The sequence below is a fragment of the Dipteris shenzhenensis genome, chromosome 33, assembly GCF_047967505.1.
Source record: "Dipteris shenzhenensis isolate YYH24624 ecotype China chromosome 33, Dip_SZ_1.0, whole genome shotgun sequence".
In the NCBI taxonomy this organism is placed as follows: Eukaryota; Viridiplantae; Streptophyta; class Polypodiopsida; order Gleicheniales; family Dipteridaceae; genus Dipteris; species Dipteris shenzhenensis.
Window position 1 is genome coordinate 1,844,552 of NC_141628.1, and position 16,328 is coordinate 1,860,879.

Below are 16,328 nucleotides of genomic sequence, written 5' to 3' on the forward strand. Positions count from 1 at the left end.
TTGGTACCGACCATGGTATCATCATATATGCGCGCGTATGTCATGGCCTCCTGCAATGTTGTGCACTTGTTATTCTTAATCTGTAACTTATAGGAGTCTGGCAAACCATCCACGAAAAAACCTAACAAGGTTACAGGATCCATTTTAGCGGCCCTGGTTTGCAGATCCCTAAATCTTTGAAGATAAACTTCAAAAGTTAAATTCAATTTTGACATATCGAGGGCCTTGAGCTTGCCGACGATATCGTAGTCATCTTCCTTCTTCAAGAACTCCTTCCTGAAGATACCCTCAAATTCTGTCCAAGTATCAGGCTTAGGCTGAAGTTCTTTCCACCAAAGCAAGGCTTTACCTGACATAAACCCTGCTGCTAGCTGAATCTTTTTCTCATCTGGATAGGGGTGAAATTGGAAGTGTACTTGCCACTTGTGCAACCAAGTGTCAACCACCTCCTTCGTTCTGGATTTCTGGTCACCTGGAAAGGGATCCGGAGTGATATTCGGGCCTAGCACGGAAGCCATGGCATCCACATGCGTGAGTGCCTGAACCGTGCTAGCCAGAAGAGTCAAAGTGGCTTGAATCCCTTGGAGTTGCTGTGTCAACCCCAATTGATTAGCGTTGACCTGCTCAAATTTACCATCCAGAGCAGTCGTGAACTCACTGAAGGCTTTCTTAGTGATCAGGTCGTCATAGAGACCCTGATCATCCTCTCCCACTGGAGTGTAATCTAAGTCCTGCTCTCCCATAGCGAACTCGGGATTCGGAGCATCAGACATGGCTGAATCTGATTTGATTACAAACTGAGAGAAATAACTGGGAGAATCGAAGCTAGAAGGAGAAGAGTAGAGGAAAGAAACCGTCCCTCGAAGATGTGGCGAAATCAGAGAAGCTGGCTGGAAAAGAGATGCCGTAAACTGACGATCAGCTTGCGTAGGTGATGGTTTCCTTCTGCTGGTCCGCTGCAGGCCGTACAGTACGGAAAATCTGCTGCTGTTGCAGCCGTTTCTTGGAGGCGAATCTCAGGCAGAGGCAGGACGCAGAGCTGCTGCTATTGCAGCCGTATCTAGATGGCGGAACTCTGGTAGGGGCAGGCCTTTCTTGCGCTGTCTAGCTTGAGACTATGGCTGGACATGAGATCTCGCCAGGCTTTATAGAAGGTAGCGCAGCTATTCTGGAGGCTATGCTTTCTAGGAAAGCCTAGCCACGCTTTCCAGAAAAGCTTGCTCCCAAAATTGGAGGTTTGAGGCTAAATTTAGCATGCACTCCCTCCAGTCTTGGAGGGTCGATGCTTTTTTCTGCCCCACCTTCCAAACTTGGAAGGTGGTGCTTTTTTCGTACCTCAGCCACCCCTAGCAGCTACTGGCCGTACCCTGTTCAGCCTGGCGCACCCCCTGCCTGGGCCGAATCCTGCACCAACTGATGGCGCACCCCTCGGCCTCACCTACCAGCGACACCTACCTCTGTGCAGCCCTGACCAGCATCCCGATTCCATCTCCTACCTAACAGCCCTGTTTCGCCTCTCTTCCAATTCTCTCCACACTCTCCTAGCTAAAACTTCACTCCCTCTCTCACTTAGACCCTTCAGCAATTTCGAAATCAAGTCTCTCCTTCTTCCTGCCTTTTCCAGATATCTCTTCACCCCTTCTACCCAGGTAGACAGCAAAAAACGCAGCAGGAAATCTCGAATTTTAGGGCATACCTGGAAGAGAAATCCGTCAAATTTCTCGCATCAGAAGTTCCTACCTCAGGAGTTGGCTCTAATACCAACTGACACATCCCAGCACTCCTGAAACCCCTGATCTGCAAAATAACCACACACAACATCAGAACTGAGCAGGCTGCTCACCACCCAACCGTGACATCTACGGGATGTGATCCCGAATCAGAAGATATCCCCCCGAGCCACGAGCTGAGCTACTGGCACGAACTCCCAATCAGATCCCAACCAGCCTGGTGTCCCATACCACCAGGCGGCGCTGTGAAGCCCTGGATCTGCCACTGGGCCTTGGGCTACGCTAAGATGCAAGCGCGCGTCTGCGACACAATCCAGGATCAGACCTAGCACCTGGGAACGAGACTTGCTCCCAACTGCACTCTGAGAACTGAACCCCCTGGGCCTCTTTTATAGACTCGGGCCCCGGCGCCAAAAATAGCGAAGTCCTATAAATAGTTCGTACCCTTGCCACTCAACCCGAGAATCAAGCCTGCCTAGCTCTAAGCCTCCCCAGGCTAACCTGAGCTAGTTCTGCGTAACTAGTACACGTCAGATACCAATCCGTGCACATGACAACACCCTTCACCCTTACTGTGTATGGTTAGACTTGAATACTTAGGATTCATAATTACTCTAGAGGGGGTAGAAATGGATCCAAAGAAAGTGGCTGCGATACTTACTTGGCCAATCCCTCAGAGTCTGACCGCTTTGCGATCATTCTTGGGATTTGTCCAATTTTATCGAAGGCATATCAAAGGATATTCCGAAATAGTATCGCCATTGACTGATCTGACCTCAGATAAAGTATGGCTTAGCAATCTTCTTTAACAGAAGTACATTCAAGCACTGTTCTGCCCATAATGCCTAGTTGTGTGCTCCTTCCAGTTTCTTTATGTTCAGAATTGAAGAATCACTTCCCCCTGATGCCATATCAGATAAGGAAAGTACCTGACTCCCTGGAAGTAAAAAGGACTGAATAAAAATTCTGATTTCTCAGAAAAAACCTGCTCTATTCAAGAGCCAGAAGCACTCTCAATGGTGCTGTTTTTTACTGTCAGGAAAATCTGCAGCAAAACAATAAATGACCCTGCAAATACTGTACCTTCTGACACACTGTACCGTGCTCAAAGAGGCATAAAAACAGTAATTTCAGACTGCTGCAGCTGCTCAACAAGTGCTTAACAGTGCATAATCATCTGACAAAGCACAAACACTGCTGTAAACACTGCTGTACTGACTGTACTGATCACTTCTCCCACCTCAGATGAGGTATTGCACTGAGTTAATATGCATAAACCACTTGGCAAACACCCAAAAAAAAAAATGACACTTCAGCCTGTCACAAAACCTGCAACAGAAAATGGGATAAATCCCAAGCAATCACCCTTATACCAAGAGGAGAAAATGCATCTGAAGATCTCTGTCGGTAACCCAAGTGCTATCAAACAAAGTCTGGGCAAAAGCCCCTTGATTTGACACCTGAATCAAGTGGAGAACACCTCAACACTGAGGTAGCATGCAATATGAAAATCTCTCTGACAAAATCATCCACCAGTGTAATGCATATACTGCCCTGTGTAGAAATGACATACACAGATCCCAACGTACAAACACTCAATGAGGAACCTTTTGAGCACTGTCAACGATGGACAGTTAGGGACCGAGTAAACTCGATGCGCCCTGGCCAAGCGTGGCTCAACTGAGGTTCTCTGAGTGTTGCACAAGAAATGTGACCTGCAAGAAAATGTCACCTCGACACTGCGGAAATCAAGACAAATGTGTGCTCTCTGGCACCACACTGCCTCAAGGCATACAATGCATCACCTGCCGGGCAAAAGCCCTATGATCTGCTCACCTGTAAACTGAGATTCAAACCCAGTAAAAGCATATGTCCTCTTGCAAAATCAAGGCATTACCTTCCCAGAACAAAATAACTGTGCAATCAACCACACACTGTGGTTCTCTTTTCCTCAAGCACGAGGTAAATGAAGGTACTTGCTGTACTTTCAAGAAAACACAGTTCTGTGAACTGAAAAAATGATCCTTAATCAAGAGGAATGAAGAGCAGAGTGCTCTTTCACCTCTCTTTCTTCCCCAAAACAAAAAATGTACCTTTTGTACTTTCGTACTTACTGTACTTGTGCAAAAGCCAGATCCAAGGAGAGAAGTTGCCTCTGACACAGATCCCAAAACAAAACAATACCTCCCTGCTGCAAAAAATCGGAAGCAGCTCCCTGCTGAAAGACCTGTCAACGTACAGTACGGTAATCTATACTGTACGGCACAGGGCCGTCCGTACGGATGTACGGACGTACGGCCATCGTACGGCTGTACGGCCGTACAGATGTACGGCGCGCGAAGGAGGCCTGCGGCATCTCCTGCGCGATGCACCGATGTGCTGCTCCCTTGCTAAGTGGCGCGCTGCTGCGCCGCCCTGACCTGCGCAATGCGTCGCCGCCCTGGTTGCTCGACGCGCTGCCGCCCTGCGCCCAGATCTGCTGCGCCGCCCTGACCTGCGCAATGCGTCGCCGCCCTGGCTGCTCGACGCGAAGCTCGTCCGTACGGATGTACGGACGACGTACGGCGCTGTACGGCGCTGTCACCTGCTCTAGGTAGAGGTCGAGGGTGGTTAGGCTAGGGTAGGGAGTGGAGTAGGAGAGGTGGGCTCTGATACCAGTTAACGGGCCTAATGGGGGAATGAGAGCAAGAGGGAGAGAGTGAGAGAGAGAGAGAAGACTCCAATGTGCGGGTGTGAAATGATGAGCCACACCACAAACTCTTTAGTTTTATTAGGATTAGGTTTTACCCTATGACTGTCTTAAGACAGTCATAGGTGTCCTATCTTTAATGAAGGGTTGGCAATGTGCCTTTACCCCAACAACATATACATACATACATACATACATACATACATACATATATATATATATATATATATATATATGTACATATACATATGTATGTGTATATATATATATCTATATCTATATATATATATGTACATATACATATGTATGTATGTATATATCTATATCTATATATATATATGTACATATACATATGTATGTATGTATATATATATATATATATATATATGTACATATACATATGTATGTGTATATATATATATATATATATATATATATATATATATATATATATATGTACATATACATATACATACATACATACATACATATGTATGTATGTATGTATGTATGTATGTATGTATTGTATGTATACATACATATACATATATACATACGTATATATGCATATACATATATATATATTGGGCATAAGTGCGGTAAAGATTTGCTAAATTGGACTGTGGCCACAAATAAGGCTTTTGAGAACAGAACAGAACACACTAAAGGGAACAAAAACACAACACCTTAGCTCACATCGTCTGATGTAGGAATAGACCCACAAATTATAGTGAACATAGAGTGCTTCGTACATTTACTAAACGAAACCAACACAAACTACTCTAGAACCAGCCATAGTCCAAACGCTGTCTCATATTTCTGTGTGAATCCTAACAACTATGCAAATTATTCCGGATATCAAGCACACATATTATTGCTTTTCCCCCAACTGGCTCAACGTTTTTGCAAGAGGTTTTTAGTGTCTAGAGGCTCCATGCAAAAGTAGCAATGGTTTATGAACATGGCTTGTGAATAAGTATGAAAATAAGTCTGAAATCAAAGTGTTGCACCTTTTGCACACAAGCTGGACAACATGCAGTACGTCGAGCGTAAGGACCCACATAGCCATGTCAAAGGGATGAAAGAGATATATAATCAACGTACATGTGTAGGAGAAGCTTACAAGATCCCCGGGGAGCAACAAAAGTTGAAATTATACTAGCCTCTTCCAAGAACCTGGCATGCATTCCTAAGTACGCTCTACTGAGAAAATGAGAGACAATACAACAGGTGAATTTGCGAGACAAATAACCCCATACTATCCATTCCATGATCCATCGTTCATATACACAGAGCCTCATGGAGAATCAATAGGAATGAACCGACTAACACAATGTGCATGGTTGTAATACAAGGGTGCGGTGCCATTTACGTCTTAACATGCATACACGTGGCATGCATGCAAAGCACTTCACTACAAAGTGATGACCCAATCAATCTTGTTGGGGATGAAGTAAAAGCAGGAACCTTGATTCGTTTATGCAACGCTAGGAGATGGATGTGGTGACAATAAAACAACCACCTATGATAGATCTTCTGGTGGCAATGTTAGTTCCCCAATTAGGAATGCATGAAAGTGGAGAGTCGATTTGTAAGAAGATCAAAATTGAAGGCCAAAATTAGCAGTTCCTTGGAGATAGCCAAGCACTCATTTGAGAAGTTGCCAATGAGCGAGAGAGGGCCTCAACCTATACTGAGAAAAAAGAATCACAGGAACGGCTATATCAGACCAGAATATAGAACAATCACAACCTTCAAAAAATCATAAACTCGTAGATAGAACCCCCTGTAGGATCAGATAGACTTTGCTTGCCAAAGATAAACTGGATGCCTTAGACTTGGACAGAGCCTTGGACTTACATGCAATGACTCCTCTACTTGGGCTTCTGATTTTCGTTACCACTGGTAGGGTAAGGGGGGCCGGTACTATGGAGGGCTAACTTTTTAGCATGAATCCATAGCAGAAATGGCCTTCCTAAAATCAGAATTCAGATTTGAAGCTATCGTAGTCATCGGGTCGTAATAGGGAGCTAATTTTTATTTTCAAACTTTTCAAAAAATTTGTGGAAGATAGAAATCTATGAGTGCCAGTGCTTAGGTCAAGTGAGGGCCAGTACTAAGGCACTGTGTGTCCAAAAGATGGTGAAAGGAGGGCTTGCCACATCATCTTTTTCTATGAAGAGCATTGGGTGGCACCTGCCTCCCTATTGGGGGGTTGATGACATTTTACAGGCACCCGCCTCTTTACTAGCCCCTTTACCCTATTTGAGGCTGTTAGAAACCACCGTCCTTGTAGTCAAATCCTCCTTCCTCACACTTGGCTGACCTTCAAATATGTGCTGTTACAAGCTATGATGGCATGTTTGACCACACAGCAAACCCGAGTGTTGATTGGAGTCGCCTTCTTGGTTAGGAACTCCGTTCTAGAGCTGGAAACCCTGCTCTGATACCATGTTAGAAAGTAGAGGATAGAATCACTCACTCCTCACACTCCCGACCGCAGCTCAAACAACACTCAAAGAGGAGGGGAGAGAAAGAGAGCAAAACTCAAATATATTCTTCCACAACAGTAGGCTGACAAAAGCTCAAGAGGTGAGCATACAAAACAGCAAGGAGATGCTGTACCAAACTCTGAGTCTACTCCTCTCCCTGCGCGCTTGCCGGCACAAGGCTGGTCAGTGCAAGTGATGAGGAAAAGTGTGGGCGGGAGGGGGTTTATATAGGTGGGCAGCGAGCCCCTAGAACTGGCCCACTTTCCAGTAGGTTCTAGTCTGCAGAAACCAACCCCCAGAAGGGCCTAGATGGCTGCCTTCTCGTCGGTTTTCTGGGCCAACCTTTGCCCTCTATAAGGCCCCATATGCAGGGCCTTTTGGGCTGCTGCTGGCTGATGCTCATGTGCTGTAGATGCCCCCGCATGGGCCTGGTGCAATCCTCCACGCAGGCTGCTGGCACAATCCTTCACTCAGCGAGGTACCCTCAGCCCTTTTCCCCATACAGTCTCCTGCCCCCTTGTCCCCTCCAATCAGAGGCTCACAGGTGGGGCAATGACATTTCTAACACCTCCAAGATAAGGTGCACAATTTGGAAACTGAACTACAACAAGTGAAGGATATGAAAGTGAACTCGGACGAGAGCTGCAAAGTCATAGAAGAGATCCGGACAGAAAATGCCAGCCTCAAGAAAGAGATGAACACATTGAATTTGCACAACAACTCACTCAGAGGAAGGAGGAAATGCTCGAATGGGCAGCCGTGATGAAGAAAGGATCAACAGCCCCAAAGAAATAATTCATCTCTGAAGCTTTGGAGGAGCAAAAGAGAAGAGCTAGTAAGGCACTGAATGTTCTAGTAAGAGGCCTAACAGTGGGAGACACCCCAATGGCAGATGCTAAAGCCTTGTTCACCAATATGGGTGTCAATCTCATGTGCGAGACAGCTTGGAGGGTGGGTAAGATAGACACACCAACAAGACTACTAGTCATGAACCTTCGGACTACCATGGACAGATCTACCCTCATGAGTATGAGGGAAACCTTGAAGGGGACCAAAATATACTTGGATGACGACCTCACTCTTTTACAGCAGGAGCACAGAAGGGAGGGTATGATAGGTGTAATGGCAGCAAGAGAAGCAGGAAAATGGGCTGCCTACTGGGATGGTAGAGTGATTATCCGGGAAAGAGCAGACAGGGGGGAGAAAGAAGAAGGGGAATTATGACAATGTTGGCCCCGTGAGATCAGTGCACAAAGCAGGCTGAAAATGGCTGTGTGGAATTGTAATGGCACCCTTTGCATAGTTGCCAGCCGAAACGGAAACAGAAACAGAAGAAATGAAAACGAGAAAAAACCGGGGAAACAGAGTTTCCAACCACGGCCGAAACGAAAAACGGAAGAAACAGCAATATGGTACAATTTATATTTTTTATACATAATACAATTATCAATACAGTGCAAATTATACATAATACAATTATCTATACTTGAAGCATCAGGCATGCTTCTATGATTCTAAATTCCTATGATGATTGATCTATCTAGTATCATCTATTATCCATGAATGATGCTTCAACAATCAACATGTGTCCTGAACTAAGTTCTAACTTCTAACTTCTGGCGAATTTGAAGTTTGAGAGGGAGGATGGAGAGGTCAGGGAGGATGAAGAGGTGAGAAAGGATGGGCAGTAGAAGGAGGATGGGAAGGTGAAAGAGGATGGAGAGGTAGAAGGAGTCAGAGGATGAGAGGTAGGAGGAGGATGGAGAGGTAAGAGAGGAGACGTAGTGGAGGGATGGAGAGCTGAGAGCAGGCTAAGGATGGAGAGCAGCTGCCAGCCTGTAGGATGGAGAGGATGGAGAGCAGGCTGCACCCTGTAGGGTGGAGAGCAGGCTGCAGGATGGAGGGATGGAGAGGAGAGCAGGTTGCGGGTGCCAGGGCCCAGGAATAAAAGAGGGAGAGGCTGGAGAGCAGCACGATCTAGAGCAGCAACACGGGAGGCGGCGAAACGCCGACAAGAGGTGACGAATCAATGAAAAATGGTTTAATCAAAAGAGGGCAAAAAACAGTTTAATCAAAAGAGGGCCACACAAAACACACCCTCCCACAACAACAAAAAAGAGATTACGAAACGGCGTTTCTAGAAGAAACGCCGTTTTCTTTTCTGTGTTTCTAATTCCAAGCTAGAAACGGCCGTTTCTGATTACTATGACCCTTTGATCCGATCTGGACGGCTTCTTGGAGACATACAGAGATAGAGACATTATCTTCTACACCGAGACACATGAGAGCCCAAAGAGAGGCCTGCCCACACTGATGAGATATACATGGGAGTCAGCCTATAGGAAGAAGATGTGGAGATATAGTGGGGTACGAGGTTTTGGAGGTGTAGTTGCCCTATTCAAATCACACCTGAGGCCTTTCATATATGTGGTACGAAGAGAGAAGCATGCATGACACATGTGGATACGAGTCAAGTTATCGGAGGCATGACACATTTTCATAGCAGTGTGCTACTTCCCCCCATATACATCATCTTATGCACATGAGGTCGCTATAGAGCGGAATAGTCAACATGAGACGATAAATGATGACATCACGGAGTTCTCCAGACAAGAGATATCCTCCTCCTCGGCAACTTTAATGCAACACAGGAGACTGGTAGGTGGGTTTGCAAGACTTTGACTCTGACTCCCTCATAGTTCCAGAGCTAGACCCAGCAGAGCTTTGGATTGTGAGACACTCAGCCGATGCACCACGTGACAGGATACTGTCGACATCTATGTGAGCTGGGAGCAGTCCATGACCTGATTATATATAACGGCCTCCAGAGATGGCCGTCATCTGATGGACTTACTTGTTTCCCACATGAAGGGACCAGTACAGTAGATTACCTGATGGGTCCCCTGGCCTTTGCATCACGAATACATGATTTTACTGTGCCTACCCCCCCGCTCGGAGCTGACCACTCATACCTAGCTTTCAGCATCTCGGCTACTATACCAGGAGAGTCCCCACATACCACTCGTGTCCAGATCCACTTTGATCATGCCCTCGACCCAGTCTACGTTAGCCACTTAGATCGTGAGCTCTCATATCTACTTAAAGATGATGCAAACCTCGCCTAGGCCTCAGAGACCCTGGTCACTGTGATGCATGACGCAGCCACTACATCCTTCCCCACGACAAGATCTGCATCACATGCCCTAGTTGGGATGATGCCTTAGAATCCATGGTACGATGATGAGTGCAGAGAAATGAGATCGCACCTCCACGTGAGCGAGCCTTGGGTCATCAGACGACACGAGGCACAATGGATTTCACGACGACTGACACATCATAAGAGGCAAGCTTTCCTCATTTACAGGGTGGAGAAGGTGATCCGCTCTTTCTCAGGGGAGACCATACCATTGGATGGGGGCTTCTATCTGAGGGAAAGCTACCTATTCCCATCACAGACCCAAGGGTTTGGCATGCTTACGCGAGCTCACTCTGCAACGTCCCAAGGCAGGCACCACTTGACATGTCCTCTATTCCCAAGCCCACTACATGCCATTTGTTCATGAATCACTACATAGAATGTACTGGAGCTCTCCACCGGACCAGAGAGCTCAAGACCACAAGGGACTATAGACAAAGCATTTCGCACATGGGCAAGAAGCACAAATATTCAATCAGATATTCAATCGCGCAATATGTCATGGCTTCCCATCCTTTTAGAGCACTACCACCATTGTGCCGATACACAAAGCAGGGGAATCCATGGACACTGGGAACTACTGTACTCTCATGATTGGCCACACTCTGGCTAAGAACTATGGATCAGTACTAGAGAAGGAGATTAGCAATCACACGAAGGCATATGGACAACGGGTCCTCTAACTAGCAAGCTTCCTACGATAGCACTTCACCCTTGATCACATTTTCACTTTGAGAGCCATCATTGAGAAGGCGAGATCGAGGTGCCAGAAAGTCTACGCTTCCTTTGTAGACTTCTGGAAGGCCCACGCTCCCGTCACATAAGGAGGCTTCAGGAGATGCAGATCCCAGAGGTCTTGATCTGGGGGGTTGATGAGCTTACACGAGTCAGTCAAAGGGAGAGTTCGTGCCCCGGGACGCCTATCTGACTGGGTTGAGAACACCATGGGTGTGAAGCAGGAATGTCCTCTATCACCAACTCTCTTTGGGCTCTATATTGATGAGATCACATCTTTCATTGACTATCTGGGAGGCGAGGGATCTGGCGAGGGATCACTACTTGTAGATGATACAGAGTTTGCTATATACTACCGACCAGCGACACGAAGAGTGACCAGGGCACACACCATCGAGGTTCGACCTATCTCGATTCTCCACCCTCCTCAAAGGCGATCACCCGAGACGAGGAGTTAGAGGTCGAGGAGACCACACCCTCCGCCACAGCGTGAGACAGCTCAACAGACCCAAATTCGGGAGTTCTCTACAGCCCACCAAAATGGAATATATCTAGTGCAAAAGTAACCCTCCATGTACCTAAAACCCACAACCAAATCTTGCTCAGGTCCAATACCAACAGGAAACATGTGTGCTGCACACCAACCTGCTGCAAAATCCTACCGTGTGGTATCTATGGGGGCTTCAATGGCTCAAGGGATGCTACTTGTGAATGCTTCTATGATGCCACAACGGGGTTTTATACAATGGAGGATAGGGGCCACTCTGCCCCTTTTCCTTGTTGACCGACCAACTCTCCTGGTTGTTCTAGATGCCAACTCAATCACATAAAAATTGGATCAAAAGGCAATACTACATCTTATGCCACGACAACATGATGTTGCCAAGCAAAAATAGAACTATCTTGAAATGCACCAAGGCTATGTTGAGGGACAAGCCAGCTGTTTACTCCATAGAGCACCCACTAAAGCTTTGAGCTCTCAAGCCAGTACTCTTATGGCTTCAGCACAGTCTTTTCACCTGCAGATGTTCATGTCTTCACCATACACGCTTCAACGGGTTCACCATTTGCAACCTGCATCCGGGCTTCAAAGAAACACCAAGACCTCTCTCTCTGCCTTCCAAGGAGGCTCTTAACCTCCAATCTCTCACAGCCTAATGCATATGATCTGCCCATAGCATGATATTAAGGTTTGGATGATCATACAATGAATGCACGTACTCGCCGATCAACTCACTTGTTTGCTTGCTTTGAAAGCAAGCCATGTACCTCATGGAGGCACTCACAGCTTCCCTGTGTAATCCTATTGTGCTCTCTTCAATGTCCCAGCTCCCATCTAATCTTCAGTCCTGAGGTCCTTCCAAAGAGCCTTCCCTCATGTCAATGATACCAAATTTAATCCGTGTCATATATCTAGATGAATCCAGGAACATGCCCAAACTCATCCTCTAAAAACAAAACATATGTAGTACTCACAATCTCATTGATGCTTCTCTTCTGGAGAAGTTCCACATCTCAACAGTTCCTAAAAGCCACCAACATGTGGTCAATCTTGCACATGGAGCTACAGGAGATGACTTCAAACCTTCAAGTTGAGATACAAGGTTATTAAGGGACAGTCCTTTCATGTGATGAGATTGGACAGGGTAGACATTTTGCTTGGAATGGAGGCTCCTCTTGAAATATTCATTATCGAAACCATACAATTCAGTTTCAATATAGTGAAAAGAAGTTTGCTCTTCATGGAGATCTCCGAGGACCATGGCATCTCTGCCAAAGTATGCAGCGGAACTATGCGTGTGGAGAGATAGAGACGCAGAAATCCAATCAGAGAGAGGAGGTACTACGATTAGAAAGAGAGTACTACTGCACAATAGATTGAAAGAAACATATGCTAGAAAAACTCTGCTCTTTAGTATTGAAAAAAACAACAACTGGAAGATACAACCCAAGCCTAGAACTGCACCTTGGAACACTCCACATAAAGGCTGGAACTGCGCCTTTGAAAGGCTCCAACCAGAGGAAGAACTGCACATCTGCAAGATGTACACAATAGGCAACATAAGCCCATTAGGGGTCTGACCAGACAGGCCGACTGTCTTGGTTGGCTCCCTGGTTGGCTGGTCGGGTTAAACCAACCCAGTCTGGTTGGCTGACCCGACCCTGAATGGATGGCCTAACATGCCCAAACCAGTCACTTGCTGCTGGTCTTTTACTGGCCTCTACCAGCCCTTAACCAGGCCTTTTCCAGCCCTTATCCAGGCCCCATATTCAGCCCTTGACCAAGTCCTTTACCAGCCCTCATACGCTCGCAACATGCCCTTGCATAACTTCCCTCTACCAGTTTATTTTACAGGGAGAACCAGCAACTATCCTTGGGCGGCACACCACAAATCAGCCTATAGTACAGACATGAGATGACCAGAATTCTAACAATCCCATAGTGATGAACATTATTTCTATTCTGCTTAGGAAACGTATCATTATTGCAATCTGAAAGTGTGATGCTTTGACAGATAAGGAACAGGGTTGTTCTAGAGCTGAAGATTATGTAGAAAGATCACTTAGAAGAGGATAGCACTTGGGAAAGTATTGATTGTCTTCGACGCTAATTCCCTTGTGTCTCAATCCTTCTTGATTGAGGGGAGAATTCTATGACATTACATGGCTATGTTATGGAGGCGAGGTTAATCTATGGCTAACCTTGGGACAGGGAAACATGGTACCTTTGGTACAATAAAAGTAGTCCTGGGCTTGAGACACTTGAGACACCATGCATCTGTTTAAGTGAGAGCCATTACTCACTTGGGTCATTCTTGGGAGTGGGGCCTTCCAAGAATTATGGTCAGAGGTTGCCTGGCCTCTAGCTTGGGGGTAATCCTAAGGGATCTATAGTTGGGTGGTGAAGCACTAACCTATACCCAAGCTGCCCCTGTGCTTGTACACTGATACTTGTTGATCTTGCAGGTTAGTTTAGTGTTTGACTAACCTATTAGGGTCTGTTTCAATATCCCCCTGAACTTTCAATAAATCATCCAGAAAAAGCTGGCAAAAGAATGACCAGTTCCAACTCTCCCTAGCGGCATCATCTTGATGGCCAACATTTCATGAGAGAAAATGGGGAAGGTTCAATTGATTGGACATTCTCACATAGAACTCCTGAAGACAGCAGGGATCTGTCCTGGTCTTAATTGTCACCACAGATTTCAGCTGCTACCGTGATCTCTACTTGCTGTTGCTTTGAAAACTCATCTCACTCTTCTAACTTAACATCTACAGAGACCATTTCTCTAGAGTAACACCAGGACTCATTCTCCATGTATTAATAACGTATGCCTTAATAAGACTAGAATAAATACAATCTTACAAATTAAAATTTTTATAAAACAAGCAAAAGGACAAAGGAGAAAAGAGAAATTGTGAACGACTTTAAAAAAGATTAAGAGAAACAAAAATAAAAATAAAGACAACTTAGTAAGCAAAGCTGTGCTTATGTTGCCATCTGGGTTTCGAAAGATTCCACGTGATAATGACAGCCCAATGAAGGGAGAAGCTCATCCCCATTCCAAATCCAGAAACGATCAGACTCTGTCTACTCAGGGCTTTCTGTAAATTTCATCAGAACGCCACTATCAACCCACCTCTTTCAACCCGTACATTACTTTAGTACAGGCTAATCCACGCATCATCATGTACCTAGATGAATCCAGGAACATTCCCAAACCCATCCTCTACTCACACATACAAATCCACACACCCACACATACTTGAGCATCCATTTATACAAGCCTGCATGAAAGGGCTACAATTACAGCCATCTCTGTCATTTACAGCCAAATATTCCAACCCGAGAAGGCAAACGAGGGAACGTCCTCTCTCAGATTCATCATGGAGGAGCAATTGGCTAGCCATAATTCAAAATAGAACAAAAAACCCAATAGAAAATCAGAATCTTAACAGTGTTTCCACGGTAGTACAGACCGTTATGATGGCTCTCATAAAAATACCAATACTGGCTATTTAGCAATGAGGAGACTGAAAGCCTCCAACCTTTCACATAGGCAATTTTGCTCACAGTAACCTTTGTACAGAAACAGTACAGATCCACAAGCAAAGTTCCTCAGGCGTTGTAACTTTGTTTCCGGCCAGCAAGAAAATATAGAGAGAGTTTCAAAGCATGGTTCCCAGCAACTCGAGCACAAAACGACGGGAGTTGTGAATGTCCGTGTAGCAGCTTCCCAAGAGCGTCGGCAGTATTTGATAAATGGCGTTACTTAGTCTTCCAAAATGACAGACTTTCACAATGAAGGGCTTTGTTTATTCTGTGGAAAAGAAACAGCCGCTAAACGGATCACAAGGCCAAACCTTGCACCAGCTACACAAATAGAGGGCCTCCCATCCATGTTTCATAGGCCGGCTATTACAATCCATATGGGACAGCCGACAAGCTGCTGCTTCTAGAGCATCTCATCGCCAGGAACCCAGTTCACCGTACAACGGAGTATCTAGGCCCGTACCCCTATCACTTTCATTCCTGTTTCTGTAACGAATTGCAAGCACTTGCGCAGAATGGGCACCCAAAGGTCCACGGGGACAGTGCGTATCTTGAGTTCCTTGACAGCTTCTACGAGGAAGATAAAAGTGTCAGAAGCAAGCAGTCGGTGGGAATACCTGAAGGCAAGCGCCCTAACAATTCGACACGGCAATAAGGATGGCGTCTCGATTGAGCCGCTTCAACCCGTGCAGCCAAGACATTCGCCAAGATGTTCACCCCGGCACAGGGGTCCAACTCGTCTAAGCGTCGGACGTACCTTTCTCGCGGCCGTACAACAAACTGGCAGAAACGAAGAGGATGGCCGGAGAAACACAGGACCCAAATTGTGCAGAGCAATGCGGAGGACGAGCGAAGGCGCGAGAAGGGACCCGGTTGGGAGCTATGGCGAGGGAGCCGAAATGGTGGCAGAATGGACGAAGGAAGGAAGAGGAGGGAGGGAGAAGGGGAGAACAAATGAGAGATGATAAGGTGTTGGAAGCAAAAAAAAGTACCCCTAGCAGCCCATGGTTTCATAGGGAGTCCCCACGAGTTTGTCGCAAAGATGAGGGATACGGATGCAGCGAGATTCTTCTCTTTGCTATCCCAAAGGACCCAGCTCTTCCCTCTTGTGCACCGACGACTGGACCTACTCGAGAGCCGTCTCCTCTAGCCAAGGATGTAGGAGTAGTTCGATCGTCGGCGTCCATCCAAGTTCCATCCTCTTTCCTCACAGGCACTCACTGGTGTACTCCAATGTAGCTACAAAGCCTCATCACAACCAGTCTCCTCCAAATTTTAAGTCCCCCTTCCTAGTACTTTAGTATGTTACCCCCTTGGAATCCACAAACCTAGGCCTCCTTCCTTTCTACCCACACCTTCCTTCCCCCCCCCTCACTTGCACTCCATCTCTCTCCCTTCCATCACTCACCCAAACTCTGCCAAGGCGTTTCCA

General features: G+C 46.2%; 1 protein-coding gene across 7 annotated transcripts in view; it reads right to left on the reverse strand.

The window, feature by feature from the left end:
• LOC147879531 (ETHYLENE INSENSITIVE 3-like 3 protein) overlaps nt 1-15,903 on the reverse strand; it is a 57,195-nt gene extending 41,292 nt beyond the window's left edge. For all 7 annotated transcript variants that reach the window (XM_087371502.1, XM_087371506.1, XM_087371504.1 and 4 more), the window contains exon 1: nt 15,514-15,903. The gene's annotated coding sequence lies outside the window, so the exon portion shown is untranslated. The remainder of the gene's footprint in view (nt 1-15,513) is intronic.
• Between the last annotated feature and the right edge of the window lie 425 nt (nt 15,904-16,328).